The following is a 17,664-nucleotide window of genomic DNA, read 5'->3' on the forward strand; positions in this document are numbered from 1 at the left end:
GCTATTTACTATTACATGAGGAAAGCGTTTAGCACTATGATTTGATTTTGTAGCTCCTATCCCCTTAAACAAGCTGTGTAGCTTGTCAGAGATCAGGACAGGTAGAATGCACAGCAGGCGTCTGATTTGAGCCAGTTACTCATTTGCTGAGTGTTTGTGTTTATGCAAAGGGGCCTCTTCCTGCATATTTAATCTAGAGTAAGGCAGTGGCTTTTGTTGTGTTTAGACCACATACCTTCAGTCCTTCCTTACACTGCAGCCAGTGTTGAAGCACAGAAAGGCTGGATAGGCAAAAGTGCTTTAGTGTTTTCAAACTCTCAACTTTCTGCAGTTGGTTGGGAATTACTGTACAGCCCTAAGCCTTTTTCTTCCTCATTAATGGGTAAGTTTGCACTCCGGTAGAGTGAGATACTTTTGTTTCTGTTCCATTTTGTAAATGCACAGAATGTTTGTTTGACTTTAATTGTCCAAACCTCCCTAAGCAAACCTGGCCCGCTGAGGGAGTTTGTTGCAGGGAATTAGATCAAGAATACAGGTGTTTCTGGAATATACTTCTGAATAAAGTACTAAATGCATAGTGCAATAGGGCAGGTATTTGCGGGGGGGGGGGGGGGGGGGAAGGAATGACTTCGGTGTTGTTATTCTTTGTACTAACAAATCCTGTTTTGTAACTATCCTGAAGATAATGCTTCCATTGTTAGCTAAAAGCTTTTAAACAGTGTGCAAGGTAGAACTGCAAAAGCAGCAGCACAAGAAAAAAAAAGGAGGGGAAAAAAAAACCCCACGCCAACCCTCTGGTCTTTATTGTTTCCTTCGCAAGGGTCCTCGCTAGAATGTCTGTGCTGTAATAGGAAGGTTTTTCTTATGTGGAAATTGAATCGTCTCTTCATTGATATTAATAGCACACTAGAGATGTTAGCCATGATGCAGAGTACCAGAACTGTGGAGTAGGAAACCTGATATTGCAGGGGGAAAAAATGACAGTCCTATCGCTCCTCAGTGTGGGAGACATCCCCCCCTGAGAGCAGAGTTCGCATGATGGCATCCCGGCTTAACTATTTACTTATAGGTATTTTTAATCTCAGGCTCTTTCTTTTGGTACAGGCGTAATTACTGTCGCTCGCTCCTGCGCTTATTAACTGCGCAGCTCGGCTTCTGCTTCGGTCTGGACGAATTAGTTTTAAAAATGACTTTGGAGAGGGTCCGTGCGGTGTGCCTGCGCCATGTACGTACCGTGTGTGCCCCGCGGGCTGTGTCAGGAGAGCGTCGGGGGGCGGCGAGAGGGAATTGGTAGCAAAAATTAAAGCAAAGATGACAAAGGGCACGTCTTCAAAGCAGACGGCTGTAGCACAGAGAAATGTGGGAAATGTGCAGCGAGGCCAGAAGTAGTAGTTTTGGTTACCAATTAACTATTTCCTTCGTTTGAGTAACTCCTCTCAAACAGAAGAGTGTGCTGTTCCACCACATGTTGGAAAGTGTGAGAATCTGAATAAAATTCCATCAACCTTATTAAAATATGTAGGGACTTTTGGTCTTCTTGGGTACAAATCAGCCTACAGACTCGGAGGCATTTATTAACAATAAGACTGCCGAGGGTTTTTTAATAACAAAATTACAAATACCATATCTAATTGTAAGTGTATTACTTTTATGCACCAGTTAAAAAAAAAACCCAACTTTTTATGAGGAAAAGTACCTCAGTCAAAGCACCTTGTGTGATTAGTGCTATTGTATTCTTAAATTTTGATTGATAGAGATAATAGTTTTCACTTAAAAATACAGACAGGTACTTTAACTTTCCATGACAATAGCTATTTGCATTTCTTTTATCTTTTTGTTTAACATTTGTGGGGGTTGGGACGGATTTGATTATTAACTCTTATTGCACACCGAGGTAAATGCTAAAACAAAGCTTTTGTTAAAGCTTCAAAGGTAAAACAGCAAATATTGTTTTTTAAAGGCTTCAATATTTAAAGGGCTGTTAAAGGATACCTCCAAAATACTTCCACATGACCGTGACCAAGAGTAGCACTCGCTTCCCAGGTAAGAGCGAGGAGTCCCGGCCGCCGCCGCTGTCCGAGCTCGGGGGCGGCGGCGGGGGCTGGCGCGGCCTGAAGCGGGCGGGGAGGCCGCGGGGCGGAGGGGAAGCGCCCGGAGCCGCGCACGGGGCGCGGAGCGGGGGAAGTGGAAATGCACAGTGGGAGAGCCGCCAGCCTTCCCCCGGGGCGAGCGCGGTGGAGCGCGAAGTGACGGCTCCGCCGGCTTTGGCTTGGCGGAGGTGCCAGCTCTAGCGATCCCTTGCGCCCCGCGCCTGCGGCGGGGAGCTCCGCGGGGCGCGGGGAGGGGATATTCCTCTCGCTCCTTTAATTAGGCGAGGTTAAGTTTCCAGAGGAGAGTTATAACACAGGCATAAAATGGTTAAGGCTGGCGTTGAGGCACGCAGAGTTATTTTAAGGAACGGGGAAGATGAGGCGCGTACGAGGCAGGCGGCAGCGTTTGATCTCCTGGCTCTCAGCGTCAGTGAGATGGCCTCTCATCATTTGATTGGGCATTTGACAGGTTTGATACTTTCTGGGAACGTGTTATGGTCTTTACGTCTGATGAATTCAATGAGGGCCAGCTCGGTTATGCAAAGTAATTCGTGTGAGGCAAATAACCAATCCATCATTAAAAGATGCAAGACTTAGAATCGCAGTTCAAATTCCGCATTGGAAGCGAGGTGTTCTTAACTTGTCTATTAACTGTTCCCATATTTCCTGTAAGAGCTATTAAAAAAGGCAGGGGAGGAATGGATTGTGATTAGTTTCGTAGCATTGGCTTACATCGAGTTATTCTTTTCCAAGGTTACGGTGGACTCGAAAGGTAATATTATTTTGAAAGAGAAAATGTGCCGTGCGTAGCTCTCTTCTCGTGCTGTCATTTGTTTCTGGTTTATTTCTGTTTAGAATAAATAATAAGCACCAGCCACAGATTCTGAGCAGCCTGCTAATGACTGAAAATGAAAATACAGTATGATTTGCTCCCTCCTTCCACCAAGAAGCAGCAAGGTGGCGAGCATTAATATCCCTGTGCTTTGGCCTGTACCAAATCCATTTCCCCCTCTTCAAAGCGAGGTGGAAGAAGTGCACTTAGTCTCTCACAGTTTTACTGTTCACCTGCATTTCACTTTCTGAGGAGGTGATAATGACTCCTGGTATAGAAAATCTCCTGTACCATGGCTCCTGGGATTTCATATACACTGCACAATAAAAAGTATTCACCTTGACAATGGTCGGAACAAGTATTTCTCCCTCAGGTTATTTAAAATAGTTACTTTAATAATTTTTTTTTTTAAGCTGCTGGATACTCTTTGACAATAAAATAGATGCAACAAAACTGAAGAGACAGCCAGTGACCATCCTCAAAGGAATTCTACACATGGTTATTCTGTGTAGTGCAAGTAACCCAGCTGAGTGCACTGGGTGAGAAGAGTAATCTGCACGCAGGATTGGGTCCACAAGCCTGCCTGGTACCAGATGCTGCTTTTACCTATCAGTGTGCATCCTGTATTTTCAGGATTAGTAGAATAACAAGTGAAAAGCATTATTTTTTTCCTTCTTTTCCAAATGTACACTTGACAGAATCATTGGTTGCATCTTTTCCCACACGGGACGAGAACATAGTAATTATGAGAATAGTAGGGCATATTTCATATTTCAGCCTGTGTGCAGCTGAATGTGACTCAGGGAGTTTTGAAGGCAAAGAAGCAGCAGTATTACATGGTTATGGTTCACAATTTAGAAGAAATCACTGCACAGAAGTGCTTACTTGGATCAAGTTTTGATATTTTAAAGATTTCAGGAAGGCTTGTAGTAAATATTTTAATCGCAGACATTAAATATATTTTAGCTGGTCTTAGATAGGAAAAAGAAATCAAAATAAAATTTCAGAAACTTTTTTCTGGTGTGCTATTGGGGAGGTGTGTTTTCTCTAAATTTTATTTTTAATAAAATAAAATTTTATTTTTAATAAAATAAAATTGTCCTTTCTAGGTAGTAGATTCTCGTGGAATCTAGGAGCGATTCCTTTGCTACTTTAGGTTTCCGATAATGAACTGTAGGCTTCTCAAGGCTGAGACACTCACAAAAAAATCCTGTACATGTGTAATTCTAAGCAGGGGACCAGCTCAACTGTTCTACTTTCCTGTGTAAAATTACTCACAGCCAGTTTGTGTGGGATCAAGGTCTTTGTTAATCTATTTTTGGCTATACCCAAGGCTCTTCTCATTTAGGTATTAGTAAAAATGTTACTGTTCTAAGTAGACTTTCATTTTGCAGTGTTCTCTATTCTGCGTATTCTTTATATTATTGGTTAAATTTGGCTTTGCAGCAATCACTTGGAGTTAAGGCTCCATTGCAGGCTCCCTGAAATGACCTTGCTGCCCTGTAGGAGGAGACCACTAAATCAGATAAGTGCTGTGGGATCAAAAGAGTAACAAGGTCCAACCTGACAGCAGGTGTAATGGCAAAGCCTGTGATCTTTTTTGTCTGGTCCCTTGGTACAGGAAAATAGGTAGGACCCGATCCAGATCAACAGGGGGCCTTTCTGTCAGAGTCAACTGGAAAGGTTACAATGCTGGCTCAGGTTGTGATCTTTGTAAGATTATTACCAGTTATCTCTCCAAAATGCTGCTGAAAAAATGCTGTTTTTAAAAGTACTTTTTATGCAAGGATTTCAAAATGTGTTGCAAAAGCATTTACCTATCTCACTGGTGGGTAAACTGAGGAACTTGGCGACCGAACCTCACGTTTTTTGGGAATATCTGGTAAAAGCTCTGCAGGGCACATGTTTTGCAAAGACTGTTCCCTTGTAGGATGCCAGTTGAGCCACGGGGATGCTGTTGTGGGTGCTTGGAGACCTCCCCTCCACTTGTGAAATGGCAGGACCACTGCTGCTCACAAAGTGGGGTTTTGTTTGTGGCTTGGCTTTCTATTTTAATCATCTGCTTGTGGGGAAAATGTGAGTGTAGTGAAGCGTCTTGCTTTGGTAGGATGGGATTTTTTCTTTGTTTGCTCCACACACATGCTTACAGTGTTGATGGTACTTTGTGTTTATCTTAAAGACAGCATGATGGAAGGAATGTGTGTTGCCTACATCAGTTCGCACACCCATATAAACATTTTCAGGAGGAAAGCCTGTATTTGTGTTTCTATGTTTTGAGATACTCAACTTGTAGACTATTAATGAGACATTTTCACAGGTGGGAACAGCTGTCTGTGCTGCTCATTTTAACTTCAGTGGTACATTATCCAAATTTTGAAAGTCAGGTAGCATATATAAGACTTAGATAACCAGAAATGAAAGCAGTCTGCATTGCAATCCGGGAGTAATTTGTGAGAAGGGCTGATGTTCTCCTTATCCCTACGTGTATGTTGCTCTCAGTAGACCCTGTTGGTCTCCCACCAGCGAATGGTGGGCCAGCGTTACTTGTTTCCTTGGCGTGTGTTCAGTTCAGATAGGACAAATGTGCTTAGAAAACGTTACCCGCCTTTCACAGCGCTGTCGAGAGAGATAGTGTGCACATTTTATGCAAACGTGTAATTTTCAGCAGTTTCCTTGAAAAGTACATTTTAAGATGGTTCATTTGCGATCATGAAGACTCCGGATAGAAGTGAAGCCTGCTTGCCAAAATGCTGCCAAATCAAGGATCTGACTGCCAAATAGCCAGAAAATTTATAAAACAGATAAATATGAAAAGAGGTTTAAAGTGTCGAATCCAAGATAACCCCTGCAGCAAAGCAGGATAAAAGCCTGTATTGTTGCTAATCTAAGAGCACATCGGATGTCAAAGGTCATGTATTTTACATAAAAGATGTATTGTTTTACATACTCTCAGGAAGGTGAGACCTGACCTATTATGATGGAGTAGAGTTATGTCCTTTAAAGTGCAGAATCAGGAATCTCTTCTACATGTACTGCAGCAAAGTACATAGGGCTTCTTACACAGCAAACACGCACAAATTTTAGCCCTTAATCTTCCAGTACCACGTTACTGTGGTACCATAGAACTGTGAAAAGCTTCTCACTCATATATTTCTCAAAACATGAAATATAAAATACAGATAAAATGCCAGTAAGCAACAGATAAAACCCATATTCATTTCATTTCAAGGTAACCTTTTTTTTTCCTGGCTAAAAATAATTGGGTTTCAATGGTAAAGAAGTAATGCCTCATTCTCATGGTGAAAACATTTTTCCTTCCCAAAGAAATGGGAAATGAGTACATTTTCTTTTGAAAGTATTTAATGAAGATTCTGATTTTTTCCCAGAGGTTGGTATTTTGCTACCTCAGTAGAAAGCTTCCCCTTCTGATGTAAATAGCATAACTTACCATTTGATGAGTTTCACAAACACTCCCAGTACTCCACATCACTGTGTGAATTTTAAGAAATGGAGTTTCACGTAGCTCTGTCTTACACATCCACGTCACTGACTTTCCGTTTCATATGATGTCATCTGTATCACCAAATCATTGCATAGTTTTCTGTCTATATTACATGTTATTCTGCACCCCTGCAGCAACAGATCAACATTTCAGTGGAATTATGTTATAATTTTAGTCTATTAAGGTATTTGGTCAATTGATGTGGAATTAATTCTGAATGCTGTTAGTGGTTTGAGTTAGTAACTCGATCTAAATTAATAAACAAATGTTTTTCTTTTCTCTTGTACCATATGTTGATCCCAATTACATGAACAGAAAGTGGCAGATTGTCATGTTTCTTAAAAGATTACATACTCTTTTGCATAAGAGAGAGTACACAAGATGCAGTAATATACAGGGTAAAAAAAAACCCTACACGTGCTGTTTTCTCCCTCTTACTTTTTATAAAGATGCACTTTAATTATTTCTCTTTTTAATACACGCTGCTCTTACCACCTTGGCATACTTGGTGTGCTCTTGGTAATGCTTAACGAGAAGATATCCCAAGGCGGTAAACAACTTTTTGAATTAGGAAGATGCAGTGAGTTTTAAAACCTCATTTAGGACTGTGTCTCTATGGAAAAGGAGGAGAAAAAAGAAAGGATCCAGAAGCTAAAATAGCAGTGGTTACAAATGGTCTTAAAATGCCTTAAGTAAGAAGAGCCCATACAGACAATAGTCAGATTTCTGAAACAAAGGACTGAACTCATCTATTATTCAGTCTGAAAATAGATTGATAGACATCAAGATTAAGAAAGTTTATGCTAGAGAACAAAGATGTCTCATTTCCATGGGGTTTTTTTCTTTTTTTTTTTCTCCCAAAGACTAAGTTGTTCGTGCTGAACTGAAGAGCCTCACACTGGCTGGTACTGATAAGCAGCAGTCCTGTGACTTGATTGTTTTTATTAACTCTCTCTGAAAGTCATTCAGCATTAAACACGATTAGATTCATTTGTTGCTTTATTTATGTTTGGACTTGCAAATGTGGTGCCAATGAAAATGCTTTGAGTGTTGTTGCTGACACTGACCCAGCAGTCACGTGTGTTACCTTCTTTCTCTGCAGGGTAAGAAGAGTGACCTTTTTGGGTGGCTGTAACTGAAGATTGCTTCACAAGAGCAACAGAAGAAGGTAAATACAAATACCGTTTTGCACACAGTTTCTGAAGCATGTCTGAAGGAAGGATTTGATCCTGCAAACCCCAGGAGCGTGCTTTAGTAACGCAATTAAAGGCTTTTCAGGCAATATTGATAAAGGTTGCAGTGCTGGGCTTGGAGCTAAGCCTTTGGAGCCACCACTGTGCCTTAAACCTGTGTTTTGCCTGGGAAGCCAATGGCTCAGGTATCCAGTTGCATTTTGAGAGTCAGGCCACAAAGACGCACTTTCTGGCTCTCTCTGGTTCCAAGAAGGTTGTTTGGTAACCAGACAGAGCCCACCTGTGAATGGGAAGACCCTACTCTAGCTGGTCTTGGTGGCTACATGGCCAAGTCCATGGCCCAACATCCTGGGTGCTGGACTTGGGGGCTGCGGCGGCTCAACCCTGCAGCAAGGTTTCCTTACCAGGGAAAATCCCTGGGGAATGGTCAAGTCAACCTAAGCACTGCTTTGTCCCAGGCTGATACACTCCTGGATTTACAGCAGGAGAGCAGAATTTAGCTGTTAATTTCATTGCTTATTATCACTGCAGAAATTAAAAAGCATGCTTTTTAGTCTTTGGAGCTCAGCAAAAAGGAAATAAATATCACTTGCTGCAAAATGGTTTTTATTTAAAGCGATGTGCAACTCCGTTGCTTCTGAATTAACTCCTTGCCTCTCCTCTGGTCCAAAGTTTCCAGTTGCAAAGGAATATTAACATCACAAAAGTGGTGATTCACAAAATTAACTTGCAGAAGAGAAGAGTAAAGGCAGATCAGTGTTTGGTACTGAAGGGTGTCATCTGACTGAGGTTCATATGGCTGCTTTATAATCACCTTCTTTCAGAAATTAATAGTCGGTTAAGCACCATAGCAACAAGCAACACTGATGTAAGCGCTGAGCAGTGGCTGCTGTTCGCTGTGATGTCAGTGCTCGTTAGTGCTGTTCTCTTGACCTTGTTTGAATATAAAATGGTGATTTCATTTTAAACTTAGAATTCTACAGAATGACTGAACGCATTGGAGTGTATTAGAGCTATTTTCATTTTTAATTTTATTAAAATGTACTTCAAGGGGAAAAAAAAGGTCCCTGTTCTCTCCTGTTTTAAATTAAAATAGATCTGAGGATGATGTGGGGTTTTTTTCAGGTCATTGTTGCCAAAAATACCTATTTAGTGAGGATGAAATTCATGAAGTTCATGTGAATATTGCAGTCCTTGGCCATGCCAATGGTGCACGTCAACTGTATGATACATGCCTCTCTTCTGTCAAGATTTGAATATTACTGTTTGTGGTTTTTTTTTTAATGGTGGAACCCATGAGGTATTAGATGCATTTCAGCTATTGAAGGAGAAGCAGATCTTGCAGTTTAAGAAGATGTTTGTTCCTTGCTCCCTTCCGTGGTGTTCTGTTTTTGAGTTTTTGTGAAGAAGGGAAAAAATTTAAGTCCTAGGTGCATCAGAGGGCCTTAGAATTAATGGGAATCATGTGGAGCCAGGGTTTATGTGTGACCATGATGCTTTGTTAACCAGGAAAATCAGGAATTTTGGTTGTGATGAATGCAAAACCACTACCTTTAGACTTGCTTGAAGCTTACAGGCCATGTCTCCAGAAGCAAACGTATTTTGTATTGCTACCATCAGGACACCACGCATGACAGACACGGCCTCTGGTGTGCATCTTTCAGGAGTAAGCAGTTTGGGTGCTTCATAGCATAATGTCACTGGAAAAGACCATTAGATTTTTCAGTCTGACCTCCTGAGTATCTATAACCTATACATAGGTTATAGAGTCTCACCCTACACCCTTGGGCAGAGCTGGTAAATAGGGTTTAGGTGTCTCCTAGAAGCTAATCTAGGCTCAATGGGAAGACCCTGAGGACTGGAGAACCATGGGTCAGCTACAGCGGATGCAGTCAGGATGCGTGTTCAAGCACATGTTCCAACTGCTCAACAAAATTCACAGTTTGATGAAAAATAAGTTGTTCAATGTATCCTGTAGTCTTAGAATGTGTTTCTCTGGGAAGGTTTGGCCCTGTCCTGCTTCCACTGCAGTGAGGGGTGCCATTTTCAATGAAAACCTATTTGCTGCAGAATTGGCCCATAATCTTGCAACATATTTCATAAAATAAAGCCATAATGAGTGATATGTGGTCCAAGAAACTGGATGTCAAATTTCAGCTGGGTGAGAATTGAAACTGCCGAGATAATAAACCATGAGAATAGGAGGTAGTAATGGAAATAGTGATAGAGTCCTAATTAGAGCAGTGCCACTGAAACAGGGAAGGTTAAGGGTTTGGTTGATTGAGTTTGAGCTCAATTGCTTGATAGCTTAATTCCAGGTGAAATCCCATCTTCTGAGTTAGCGGTTAAGCCGCTCAGTGCAGTTACAGAGCAGGACTCTGTACTCCTTGAGGAACGTACGCGTGGCCCTGGGCGTCCCAGCACTGCTTGCAAGCCTGGCCTCGGGCATGTGGAGTGGGATACAGCACAGAGCTGCTACAATAGATTTCTACTCTGCGTGGTTTGTTTGCTTTCTTTTTTTCTGTGAGCTCTAAAGAGCTCTGAACGAAGGTGCAAAGAACAGAATAGATACAGCGAGGGGCTTTGATGGTTAAACCTTCAGAATTAAGATGTTTACATTCTCCTTTATTTAGCACTGTTAGGCATAATGCCTAATTATATGCCAGTTTTTCCTCAAAGTAAGAATTTGAAATGTTTGATTTGGGGAGAAGGGAGGGGAAATGTGTTTTTACAGAATTATGGACAATAGCGTTAGTTTTCCAGGAGCAGTCATTTGTTTAAATGTATGTAAAAGCATTTTCAATAATCAAACAGCATTCAGTGAGCACTGTAAATCAGGGTTAGCTTGCATGCTGAAAAATTGAAAAGTACAAAACATGCTACTAAAGTTGTACATTATTGATAACAAAAGACACATGCAGACTTTTAAGATAGTAAAGATAGAATCCTTTAGAAAACCTTTAACGGAGAGAAAATCAACACAAAGGATTTAACAAAGTTGCACTTAGCTTAAAATTTCAAATCTTAATGCTTGTCAGAGTTAAATACTGATTAAATATTGATAATACAACAGAAGGTGCCTGCTGTAACTCAGAACCAAATGAGATGATCAACAGATAAATCTGTGCGTTTGAGCATTAACTTTCTTATATATGTATGTTTTCTCCTCCTTTCCCTTCAAGTCAGAAGAAAGGTCAGAAAGACTTTTTTTCCTAAACTCAGTATAAAAGAAGGATTGTGCAGTTTGTCTGTGTGGAAAAGTGGTTATGGGACAAAAAAACCCCTCACTTTTTCCCCCTAGTCCTATCACTTTGTTTCACTGGGAAGAGACATGGCTCTCAAACCAGGTTGGCATGTCATTGTGCCGTGTCTTCGTTGGCCAAAGCAGTAGGTGCTCCAGGCAGAAGTTGAAGCCCTGACGCAAACTTTTTGGGAGCAGTTTATGATTGCCTCAGCAGTGTGTGCAGCTTCTCCCCAGCACTCTCCCTTCCTAGTCACTTTCCAGAAGATGTGGTGTTAGCATCCTTACTCCTGTTTCCTCTACCAGCTGAGGGGCAGTGATGCTTGCACATCAAGCAGTGGGCAGTCAGTAGGGTGATGTTTTCCTTACTGAGTCTGGCATTTCAACTTTTCTTGCTTTTGAGCTAATGGTCTTAAAGCATATTACAGAGCAGAAACAGCCATCATTCTTAGAAGATGCAGTGTGCAGCTGCTCCTGTGTCTTGGGTACATTCATAAGAAAGTCTGTATTGGCTCATACAACCTGGTTCTTGGATATGTTCTCCAATGTTTTCTCTGCAACAGGCCCAAACTACATAAAGCTGTACTGAAAGTGTTCAGCTTGACTGCTTGTATCACCCCCAGCAGGAAACGGGGATGTGGGAGACCCCAGTTGATGCCTACTGCTCACTTGCTGGTGGGGTGGTGGTCACACAGCTGGAGCCATTAGTGTCTGTTAGGCCACGTTGAAGACTGGATGTATTTACTCTCAGAATGTTGGCAGAGATTGTAATATCCCACTTGTTAAGACCTTTGAGTTACTCAGACTGATGGGTGTGGTGCAGAGTGTTTCTGTAATGTCTACTAAACGAAATTACAATATTACCTGCATGTTTTGGGGTAAACTCGAAAAAGGTGTTGTGAGTCTTTGGAAACATGAAGTGCTTGAAGACCTTACCTCCTTGGATGAAAAGTTTAGTCCAGAGATGAATGAAACTGTGACTTTTCCAAAGCAATTGGGTCAAGCAGATGTAGAAAATAGATTAAGACATTTTGGAATAATTTAGAAAGTATCTGAGCACATCTCATTAACATGGACCACTAGCATTCTGCATTAAAGACTTCAAAGATCTGTCAGAGGAGTTCTTTCTGTGCTATTGTCTGCCAGCATTAGCGATCTCAAGAGAACATGTTTCTTTTGTTTGCTTTTGGCCCCTTCAGCTTTTCTTCTTTTTTTTTTTTTTGTCTTAATGTTCCTTAATATATTCTAAGTCTTCAAGTGGGTTGGTAGAAAGATATGTTTCTCAGCTTTAAGATAGTCAGTAGCAGGCTTTGATCCTCTTATCTCATGCTTTTGGACCAAATAATTCTGGTTTTCATGAAGATTAGCTAAAGTGAGCAAGATCTGGCCAGTATTTTGTGTAATACTAGTGTTTCTTCCATTAGCTTGGGTAGATGCTCACTAAGATCTTCTGCTGATTTGTGTTACTTAATGTGGTCAAAGTGCCATCATCCGTTTCATATGTGTGAAGAAAATGAAGCACGAGTCTTGAGTGGTTCATGCACACATCTAGATTTGGAAACCACCATCCAAATCTATACCCACAGATCGAAACTATTGCATACAGTGAAAATGGCCCAATATTGAGAGATTGTAACTGCAGATAAAGCAGCCATAAAGGGTGCACTGATGTTTGTCAGTTACTCAAAAGTGCTGTGATGTCTATTAAACTAAGCTGTCATCAGAGGAGGCCCAGTCTTTCTAATCTGATCAGCAGCATGCAAAAATGGCTCCATTGGCAAGTGCCATCATGGAGTTCAGGGCTGCAGCATGTTTTTCCACAGGCGGGTGTTTTGAATTCCTACCACCACCCTTCTGTGTAGCAGGAAATTTAAGCTATGTGCATCTTAAAAGGTAGACACGACATCCTATGCTAGGCATTGATGTGTCTCCAAGAGATGTTGTTGCAGTGGTGCGTAGCACTGTTGAAGCTGGTTGGGTTCGTCGTCCTGAGCCATTTTGGAAAGTGTGCTGTAAAAGCTATGTTCACGTAGTTGGAGCCTGTTCTTGTGCCATCAGTGGCCCATGAACACCCTCTCCTCTCATACTGATTGTAGCTTTGCTAGGGACTGTGTTGAACAAGTACATCGCTGTGTTCATTTTTTAACTTGACCTGACTACTGATACACCAAGGAAACAGGTCATAATACGCCATGCAGTGCGGACTGGAAACTGCAGGTGATTTCCAGCCTGGTTCTTCAAGACCAAGCTGGATAGTATGTCAGGACATACTGCATTTTACCATATCTCAGGCAAGAAAAGAATTGGGAATGGCACAGGTAGAAATGGCATTGGTTCTCATTACTCCAGAACCCTGGCATGGGCCACAGGTCAGACAGCCTGAGCTCATGCAGTCTCAAACACAAAAATAAATGCCATGAAAAGATCCAGGTTCAAGGTTTCCTTCTGAAGCAGGCAAATAACTGAATTCAGGGTGGTGCTCCAGCTTGCCCTTGTGTAAATTGTGCTGCCAGGCCAGTGCAAATAGGCTGATGGGCTTTAATACCCATCGCTGCTGTCTGTTAGCATCTCGCAACCATGCCTGCTTCTCAACACGGGGGCAAGAACCACTTGTAAAGTTGCAGGTTTGAAACCTGCATTTACAGAACGGATGTCTCAAAGTTGGTGTACTCTCCTGTGTTAGAAAATGCAGAGATGTGAGAAAATGACGCCAGAAATAGATTCTTATTGCATATTTCATATTTTATTTGGTCATCTCTAGGGTCACTGCCTGTTGCCTTCTGCACCAGAAGTATACCTTCCGGCATACTGAAGTTACTGTCCTACACTGGTAGCAGCCATATTTTACAGTGGCAGTGTTACAAGACCAGTGATGTCAGTGGGCATTACAGGAGGGCACCCTTCTTATTTGGTAGCTTGTACTAAAGCCAAGGCATTTAAAAAAAGAGAGTTTTTGGCCCTGGTTGCCTGCCCATATTTCTCGTTGCAACATATGAAAGCATTTTTCACTACTGCTAATGGCAGGAACTTCAGATGCCGCCTCGGGGATGTTTCATTACTCAGTGTTTCTTCCAGTGTAATCTGTGAATTCTAATTTGTGGCTCTACCACCTCTGCTGGCCGTGTACTTTCCAGTGTGTTCTGCCTAATACTCCTTTACTGCTCAAAAGGGTCATCTCCAACTCTGAGCTCACTGCTTGTTTTTATAGAAGGGTGGCACAAACATTTTGACATTTGTAACTAAGACTCGGGTGTCATTTCTATCGCAGACCATTAATATCTGTAGTTTTTAATATGGCCTTTCAGAATAGATTTTTGGTGAAATCTGATGATCTCTTTGTTTCAAAAAAAAAAAAAAAAAAGAAAAAAAACTAGCATTGTTACCTCTTTCTTAAAAAAAAAGATAAATCGGCACCTTTTGAATAATAGATCTACTTTCTTCTCCTGTCATGCCCTTGTCATTATTTTTGATAGGCCCTGTCTTTATCCATATTACATGTAATGCAAGTGTTCCATTAAACCTTCTGACATGTTAAGGGTTAGTGGATCCCACTGATGGAAGGAAATGTCTGTGGAAGGGCACAGCGTTTCCTGCTACTGGGGCACTTCCACCAATGGAACAGTGGTACGCAGTCAGGACATTAGGAATTGTCTTTAGCGATGTTAGAAATAGAAAGTGCTACATTTAAAAGCCAACAACAGCATAAATCAGTAATATAAGCAATGAGACCATTTCCTTTTTGGGGGAAAGGGGGATTTTGTTAACCCTTTTAAATTGGAACAGTGTCATGCAGTCATTTTTGCAGTTTGTGTTTGCTTTATTGCTGTCATCATTCTCCATTTAAATTTTATTCCAATAATTGGGAAAGATCATTTTTATTGGCAGAATTCTCCTTTTGAAGTCTTACTGAATGCAAATTAAACATTATTAAACATTATTATTAGAAAAGACAAATTATTTCTGAAAAAGTACAAATTCTTTTATGTCTTTATTCCTCTTCAGGACCTGATGATGTCCAGCAAGAAAAAATATGTGTGCTCTTATTGTTTCCTTCCTTTCATTTTAAGGAGGGAGAGCTGATTGCTTTTGGTGCTACTTGCTTAGAGCATCCAAAGCTTTGAGCTCAGTTTTGGAGAACATTAAAATAAGCCCACAGGAGGTCCTGGAAAAGTTGTAAGAAATTGTAAGCATGTCTGCTGAGTGCATTACATGAGACAAATTGCCAGGGTAGGGCTGCAAGGTTCCAAACTTGTTATTTACTGTCTGTTCTCTTTAAAACAATTCATTTCTGCCCCTAATTTCACAGCAGATAAATGCAGGTTTTGTAGGGGAAAAAAGTGTACTAATTAGACAAAATATTACTTAAAACGGAAAGAATTATCTGGATTTGTATTCATGTAGTTAAAAAGAGAGTCTGGCCTGTTCTTCTTTTGGAAGTTGGATAACTGGAAGAATATAGTTTAAAGATGCAGACTTTGGCTTTTTAAGATTTTTCCTCAATGAGACTCAAGTGCATTGGGCATTACTTTTTTAGATAAAATGAATTTTAATATTGCAGTTGTTCTTTTATAAAAATGGTACATCTTGAATCTCTGAGAACATTCACAATATTTTCCAGTTTATTAATCCTGTAATAAGTTTCAGTAAATTGCATGAAGGACAGTGCAAATCCACTGTGTGCACAGCGTAAATCCCACGTATGTAGTGTGTGCTCAGCAACTGTCTCACAGTCTGTGTGGTTAGTGTGTTGTATGTTCATGATCTGCAGGTCCGCTGGAGCATTACAGCTCTCTAAATCTGCCATGGTTAACTGGGTTTGAAATATACCCACATCAGCCATAGTGTTTTCTAGATACTTGATATCCAGTCCAGTGAAGTCCTTTTCCTCTTTTCCCAGCACACTTAGGATGGAAAGCTCAGAGGTGAGCTGGGTGAAGAGTTAGGGCTTACTGGATCTGTCTGCGCTTGAAACTTGTGCTCATCTCCTACTGTGATACCAGATGGGCAGGATGAGGCAGTGTTGTGGTGCCATGCTCCATCACCTGCATCCCAGTGTAGCACTCTGCCACTTGAGGAATCAGTCTTTGAAATTGCTCTGCCAGAAGCTACTGGAGAGGAAGGCTTTTAGTTAGAAGAAGATCAGAGCACCTTTGCTGTGTCCAAGTCAGAAGAAGTCCATTCTAGCTCTCATACCTGAAGTGTAGGTGTGGTTGGATTAGTACTGGACACTTGAGGATCCCCACCACGCTGGTGTGGCCAGTGGATGGGCAGCATGGCCAGGACTGTCTGCAGTGTCTTGTGCATTCCTGTGTCAGCACACAGCTCATGGCTGCCTTGCAGATCCGTGTTGTCTGTGGTCCCACAAGGGTTCAGTGTGGGCCATGAGATCTCTGTCCCAGCCTACCTAATCTTACTCACTCCTTACACCAGAGTGGTAGATATATGTGCATAGGTCTGTCCAACCTGGACATCTGAAGGACTGTTGTAGGGGAGCAAACTTCCTGGTCAGTATGTTGCTTGGGAATATTGGCAGTTGGTAGGTTTTTGTTGGGATGTTGGGTTTTGATAGAACATTAGGAAAAGATGTTTGTCTTTTAAAGTAAATCTGCACTTTCCCAGCTCCTTCTATCTGTTTCCTACTGTCTTCTTAACTAGCAGTGGCTTTCTCCAGGAACCACCATAGCAGCTTATTGCATATGGCAAGGGGAAGGCCTGAGCACTCCCTGCGTACTGTACCATCATAAGGCCACGTACCCTCAGTTCCCCACTTGTGTCTCCTCTTCTGTGGCTGCCTTCCCTCTTAGCAAGAGTAGGGCTGTTACCAGCTGTATTACAAGATAGCAGGTACCTGTAGAGGGTAGAACTGTCCCAAGTCTTCTGCTTCCCTGCTGCTGTCATTCCTGGGACAGCACATACTTGGCCAGGCATGAAGTCCCCCAGGAACAAGTGGGACCTTGCTCGTCTGGAGAGAGTATCTGCCCTGAAAAGGAGGAGCGTGGAGTTTAAGGATCTTCATCACGCTTGGCCACAGTGCCTTTATCAAGTGCAATGGAGGATGGGCTGCTGGTGATGTTGGAGGAGGTTGTGTTTGGTATAGGACCCATGATGTGTAGGAGACAGCATCGTTGGGACAATAAGTTCTTCCTCACGAGTGGGTGAGGAGGGAAGGTCCAAACCAGCTTTGTGGACGTTTGAGGAGACCCTCTCTTTAAAAACAGCTATAAAGAGACTTTACCACATTTTGTCCTCTGACATTGACATCCTGTCTGGTCACTGTACATGAAGAGTGATCTGTGGCATCATCTGGGTAAGGCCTTATATATCTTTGCAGAAGAGCTAGAGTTTATCATAGTTTTATATTAGGTTTCCCTCAGCATGTAACTGGATGCATTAATAGTGACATGATCCTGGCGTGACCTGGACTTTAATGGGTTTGAACTTGGAACTGTTCAAGCATTAAGAAAAAGCCCTTGCTCCCTGCATGTATTCAGCAGCTGCTTTTTATATGCAGAATCTGGAGCTGCAGAGGTTCAGTGGTGGTGTGTTTTCAAGTGTGTTTTCAACTTTCAGATGAAAAGGACTAAATAACTGCCAAAAAACCTGGGCTGTTTCTCTCCTGATGCAGATGTGTGACTGCCAGGACATGCATACATCAAAAAGACAACGTGCCTCTGGGCAGCTTAAAACCTACTGCTTTGTTTTGTTTTGCTTCAGGCAAACAAAATGTCAACCCCTCCATCTTGGGAGAGGGTTTTTGCTGTTACCGGGTGCTTTGTGCTAAGCCTGAGCCCACAAGTCAGGATCTG

At 41.8% G+C, this 17,664-nt stretch overlaps 1 protein-coding gene across 13 annotated transcripts in view; it reads left to right on the top strand.

Moving 5' to 3' along the window:
- Positions 1 to 17,664, top strand: part of FOXP1 (forkhead box P1) — a 386,150-nt gene that overhangs the window by 154,345 nt on the left and 214,141 nt on the right. For 11 of the 13 annotated variants that reach the window (XM_065686928.1, XM_065686923.1, XM_065686924.1 and 8 more), the window contains one exon: positions 7,527 to 7,592. The gene's annotated coding sequence lies outside the window, so the exon portion shown is untranslated. Of the gene's footprint in view, positions 1 to 342; positions 383 to 7,526; positions 7,593 to 17,664 lie in introns of those variants that run through there. The other 2 variants (XM_065686916.1, XM_065686914.1) reach the window with 1 other exon arrangement.

This window comes from Lathamus discolor, chromosome 7 (assembly GCF_037157495.1).
Source record: "Lathamus discolor isolate bLatDis1 chromosome 7, bLatDis1.hap1, whole genome shotgun sequence".
Classification (NCBI taxonomy): domain Eukaryota; kingdom Metazoa; phylum Chordata; class Aves; order Psittaciformes; family Psittacidae; genus Lathamus; species Lathamus discolor.